At 33.9% G+C, this 6,604-nt stretch overlaps 1 long non-coding RNA gene across 1 annotated transcript; it reads right to left on the reverse strand.

Annotated features, from left to right (window-relative positions):
• Positions 1-4,876: 4,876 nt before the first annotated feature.
• On the reverse strand, positions 4,877-5,690 carry LOC138307907 (uncharacterized). The gene is made up of 2 exons (XR_011206058.1): positions 5,367-5,690; positions 4,877-4,974 (listed from the first exon to the last, which is right to left on the reverse strand). It is a non-coding gene; the product is annotated as an uncharacterized lncRNA (long non-coding RNA).
• Positions 5,691-6,604: the final 914 nt, after the last annotated feature.

Consider the following 6,604-nt stretch of genomic DNA (forward strand, 5'->3'; position numbering starts at 1 on the left):
TTTATAATGTAACATAAAAGTACAAGAAATCGTTTCATAGTTACGGTTTGAAGTCAATAATAAAGTTTCATTTTGAAGTAACATGCCCCGAGTTGCAGTAAACTTAGTCACACAGTTTTATTTTGTGTTGAACATGAGGAGTTGTTTTCATCGTAAGACTTGCAATTCACGAGCAAGTGCAGTATCTGATAAATTATTTTAATATCTTATGGCTATTACATGTTCATTGCTTTTGAATGAAATCTTCATATCACGCCAACAGCTATTTGCAAATAGTTGCATTAAGTTTTAGCTATACCTAATCTACGACTAATGTTTCGAACTAAATACCAAAAATTATAACTGCTGGTGTAGTGTGCAATTAAAACAAAATATTTCGTTGGTTTTTACAATTTCGTATCCAATAAGCAATCTATTTTTCGAAATTCCTTGGCTATTTACCGATACTTATCGTTATCTTTGAAACCTTAATAGAAGAACTGAACCTTGAACGCGCGTATTGTTCTCTCCTCAAATAATGACATGATCATGAAGGTGACCTTATATGTGTTTATTCCCGGTATAAAGAAACGTCCATCATTGGAGACGTATTAAACCCGATAATTGGATTTAAAGTATGTAAATAAGTTAACAAGGTAACGCATGATAAAACAAGTTAGTGATGAAGGTTAATTATGTCTTTGCTAACTACAAAAAAAAAATATTACACATACACGGTATTGTTATAACATTACATCCGGTTGACCTGTAAGGATATCATCCAAACAGGAAGCCCTCGGTTTGATCTATTGCTTCCATTGTTGTATTTTGCTGTCACGCGTGAATAACTGCCAACGCGATTGAAAGTGCAGTGAACCGTAAGTGATCGTAACCCCTGGATAGAGAAAATGACGTGTTGTAGTTATACGGTTTATTGTACAGTAGAATAATGAATATGTCAATCAAAAATTTTGTACTAATGTTTTTCTTAGTCATCTATTAAAACAATGGTATTCTTACAAACGATAAGAAATTGGGTCACCAATCGTGTAATCCAAAATTAGACTTCTCTGTAGTGTTCCAATTTAATGACAAAGCATTATCAACTATATATTAATGACAAGTTAAAAATGAAAGATCAAGTTAAAGGTCAAAGCATACGATGACATTGATAGATGATATAAAATATTTGCAAAATATAATGCATTAATCCTCAAAGGTTTATGTGCGGTAACAGGGCGAAAATAGATTTATAATTTTAGGACCAATTTCTATCAATATAAATAGATAAATAATATCTTAATGACAAGTAAAAGATCATAGATTACAATGTCAAAGATCAAGTGAAAGGTCAAAGCATCGGATGACAATGATGAAAATATATAAAGTGTTTGTAAAATATAATGCATTAGTCCTAAATGAAAGAAATGTATTCGATTGCAGTAACTTATAAAATTTAACTTAAATTTTGCGAGGAATTGAAAAAAAGTATTTCATTACATCTTGAAGTAACATCCTCGATACTTTAGGGGTTCCGATCTCTACATCCCTGAACTATCTCATAGTAAAACTTGAGGCAACAGAACATGTTATTTAGTACTTTGATGGACATGAACATCAAAAGAACAGTATAACGGTACACTTTGGTTGACTGTGTGGCTTTGTAGTTGGGCATCACTCTCTCTGTAGTCTCCAAAGGAAATCTTTGTCGGCCCCATAGTGATGTGGAAAGATTTCTTATGCTCTGAGCTGCCTTCGTTATTACTCTTTAGATTTGTAGGGGGGGGGGGGGGGGGGGGGGGGGGGGGGGGGGCAGGTGACGTGCTGACGATCGACTAATAGATCGGAACCAATGGAGTATCGAGTAAACTTAAAACATTAAAGCTATATTGCGTTGTAATTGTCATATTCACGAATCAAAGAAGAGTTTGCATTATGTATTTTCATAAACACAATACACAACGACACACTCAACACAACAGCTCTCTACATGACACCATCACTCGTATAACATTGATATAGATAATAGTGATCATGTATTTTAGTTATACGGAGAAAAATATCATTGTAGATTCCCGTCAGTGATGTATAGAGGCTTTTCAGTGCCTTTTTATCCAATATAAACTTATTATGCATATCAAAATTAAATAAAGAAGACAACGCCTCAATCAGCATTAAACTCTACACACATCGACTCATACATCAATCAACAAACAACAAAACATACTTTTTATTACATAATACATTTTCAGTGCAATAAAATGAGTACATAAAGTCAGATCATGAATACAAATTATGATCTTGACTACAATTTCATTTCACATTCGTAACAATGTTATCAATAATTGTAAAGTGATTTCTGCAAGTATGGCTTCATCTATACATACATGTTTCTTCTAAGGCATAAAGGTATAAATATGTATGTCTAATTGATTGTATTTTTTTCTTGACTAAAAAATCGACAAAATTTTGTCCACACTTTAAGAATTTCTTCTTTGCCCTGTATTTAAGGAAATATACACATAAATTGTACTTGGTACCGGTGCGTGTATTGCGACACGGACCGTTGACTAAGGATAAATGTATTCGTTCTACGTTGTTTGAACTCGTTCTGACCCAATATTTACAATTATTAGCTTCAGCATGTTTGACAATGTGTATTTAAAAGTTTAGTGGATAATCACATCTATTTGTAAAGACTAACAGTAGTATTATTCTAATCTGCATTCTAAGTTAAAGTCAAATAAATTTGACCTCCATCTTATTTATTTGATGACATAATTATGATAATAACAGCAATTGTTATAAAAAGGCTGAACTAAGATATTGTGACAAGAGACATCTAGCAACCATTGTGTCCAAATCATAGGAATGAAGTGGGTTGCGAGTTCCTTGTTGCGAGTTACGATTAACTTTAAAGCATCTCGGGTCTGATTCCTAGATCCGTTTAAGTAAAACGGAATTAGTAACTCGCAACCAACTTGAAATGAATTTGGAACTCGCAACCAACTAAAAAGGAAGTAGGAACTCGCAACACAACTTTATCTCTCCGTTCAAATCTGGATATAGGAAACAAACCCGGATAGATATAGTGATTTATTTGCCCTAAATATTTCAAGGAGGACATTCTAGATATGGACACTATAAGAAAGAATTGTGTCCTTATAACTGACAAGTTAATGACAAAAAGTCTGGACTACGGGCTATGTACGGCGTATATTTCATAAACATGAAGAAAACAAGAGGCCTATGAGCCTTAACGGTCACCTAAGTTCGGATACAGAATGAAACAAAGACACTATATATATCGGCCCATCAGGCCATTGAGGTCAGTCTGTGGTTTGATCAATTTGACATTTTAATCTATTAAGAGTATTTGGTTCCATCATACATGCATTTGTATAAGCAGAAGAAGATTTTTTGAAATTTTACTTATTTTGACCCCGTTTGCACATTCCCACCTCCTCATTAATTCAATATAAAGGTTGTACATTGTATATTCTACTGAAATGCTATGCAGTTGTTTGGTCACAACAAAGACCGATAGAAGAACATAGACCATAATCATCGTAAATCTTAAGATAAAAGATTGCGGCATCATTACGTTTTCATTTAGATCCTATATTGCTGCATACATGTTTGCAAAAGCCCAGGTAAAATTGTATACATTATTATATTTATGCTACTATATGGTCAACGGGAGGGGAGTTGCTTTCAAATTAGCGTAATCGCAACGACGTATGGAATACAAACCCAGAGTAGGATCGGACTACGTCTAGTTCACGCTTCGGTAAGATTATGCGTCATATGATAATCTAAACTTTAACTACTTAATTTACATTTTCCATTTTCACAGATGACATAATTGATTTGAATCGATGATAAACTCAAAAATACGAATTCGGTCTCAAGACAGATCCTTAGGCGGCCGCGCAGGTAATATCAAGCTCGTCAAGACTCAGTTGACAGTACTATAGATAATGTAAATAATGATTCCTCGACATAAGTTGACGGTTTTCAAAATACCCAAAAATAGTTGCTATTAGATCGAATTAAATATGTTTTGACATCCAAACAGAATATGTGTTCAAGCATTGTAACGGTAATACACAACAAAATGAATCTCTGGTCGGGGATACAACCGGTGGGCTTTCCTCAAGATTGTTCAGGGATTTCCATAGTTACGTCAGTAGGTGTTAACGGTCTCCCCTGTCACCTTAATAGACAGAACATCTGATTGGAGAACAATTCTGGGAGCTTCTAAGCGAAAAAAAAACGGTTTCCAGAAAAAATCATATATGGCGGCTCACTCCACTTTAACATGAAGTCTAAAAAGTATTGAATTTATTATTATTATTACCCTTTAAATTCCTATTGGGTTATGACAAAAATCAAACATAAGTTTTTTGTTCACATCACTACACTATGAAATTAAAAAATATTGACATCAAAGCTTAACGCTGGCAACGGTAGAGTAAAAAATCGCAGTGGAATGTGCCATGAACCGTTCCTGAAATACGTTTACAAGTATATTTCATTTTCTTAAAAAAAATTAACTACTTTTTAACTTACATCGCCAGTTTTAATATGACATGAAAGGTTACTGTTGTTGAAACTCTTTTTGTTTTTACATTATAAACAATGCTCTGACACAGCGATATGAAGGTCTAATGTATACATCAGAACCCAGACCAAGCTTAAAACCCAGCTAGTAATATAAAGTTCCGTTTGTTGTATATGGTCATTATATTAAATAATGGACACCTAGGAGTCCATTATATAACTCACTTTCCATTATTATAGGGCCACTGTCCATTATTCCCCAAAACAATGGACCGTCGTTGACAGTCGTGGAAATAATGGACAGTATATTTTGAACAAAGGAAAAACGCTGCTGTAAGGAAAACCAAACAAGTTTATTGGACCAATCAAAATTTTGCATTTATGTTCACTGCTCCATCGAAATTATTACTTCCCTTCCTAGCTGTTACTGTTCTGAAAATAAAAAATAACATAATTATAGTCTTGCATTATTGTTTGTTACATATTTTTAAAACTTGTAATTGACGAGGAATCGGAATTCTAGATTCTTTACTGAGGTGGGATAATATGCAGTCTTTTAGCTCAGATATCTCACAACCCTTATAACATATAATCTGATAATTATGGTTAAACATAATATACTAGAGCGAAACCTGTCTAATCTGACACCTGGTTTCCCTACATCCTATCTGTAACTGTTCCGTATCCAACAATAGTTAGGTTTCACAATATACCAGTGCAATGCTACCATAGCAACCAGATTTGGTTATTTTATCATGCATATACAACATGAGTATGGTCGATTTGTTTTAGAAAAAACAGTATTGTTTGTAGGGAAAACTCACCTTGCTTGTTTGTATTTGATGTAAAGTAAGACAATGCACCTGTTCTAGTGCGAATAAATAGGTCACTTCAAACAGGCAAACTATTACTCCAGTTAGAACGTTATATCATCTGAGTCACAGCAAGGTAGTGGGTAGTGGTATGATGGGTTTTAAGTAGGACAAATTCCTCAAACTGTCCAATATTAGAGAAAAAGGGATATTGTACCTCGACCTGCGGGCTCGGTACTATCCATTCTCTCTAATAATGGACAGGTTTTCGGAAATTATCCATTACAGAAAATATCCTATTTGTTGTATTAGCACTAAATCTGTTGATCTGTTGAATAAGAGGTATGACGTAAAATAATCCACGGTAGTTTGCGTTACCTTTAACCCAACCCAAGATTGACCTGTGTTAATCTTTACATCAAAACGCAATCACGAACATGTGTAATTGATCACCTACTTAACATGACCTTTTACGTTTTACATACATTGTTTTGAACTTAAAGATAAGCACAGATGCCTTGAAAGATTAATTCGACAGCTAATATGAACTGTATCAATTGAGCGATTAATCGGATAATGCCATACCCAAATCCTTATCTGCAACTTACTCGTGCGTGACAGGTTCAAACTAAAGTAGAGAACTTAGATCTACCTGAAGTAAGATTTCTCTCGGGTGAATAGTTTACTTTTAAATGACCTTTCGGTAAACAAATACTATAACGGAATGCTCTTTGCCTCTCTGTGAACATATCCGATATACCTTGGTCCGATTGTTCAAAGAATGATCAGCTTAATCACCTGATTAGTGAAATTTTCATTTCTCGTTTGCTGCAAAATCTGTAAATATATCTTCGATTCAATGTGTACGTAGGTAAAAAATATAGCTCTCAAGAAGCTTGTAAAATATTGTTTAAATAATATTACTATAAATGATTTTAATTTGATTAAAATATCGTCGTTAAACTGATAATAAAGCTAGTCATCATATGAACAACGGACCTTGATCTTTGGCGTTAAGGCCATAGTTATGTTTTTTTTTTTTATCGTTTATCGTCCTTTTGAGTTTAGAAAGTTACCAGTTAGCTAGACGAAAAACACATACTGAAGAACTATGCTTGCTTTTGAGGTGTTCAAATCGCTACATGTAGATTTTTCTCTAAAATAAAATTCCATTGCGATGTCAGAAGAAACACGATATTTTATATGCAGTAACACCTCTCAACTGTAGGGTTAATAATTTGAGGAACACG

The sequence above is a fragment of the Argopecten irradians genome, chromosome 14 (genome assembly GCF_041381155.1).
Source record: "Argopecten irradians isolate NY chromosome 14, Ai_NY, whole genome shotgun sequence".
Classification (NCBI taxonomy): domain Eukaryota; kingdom Metazoa; phylum Mollusca; class Bivalvia; order Pectinida; family Pectinidae; genus Argopecten; species Argopecten irradians.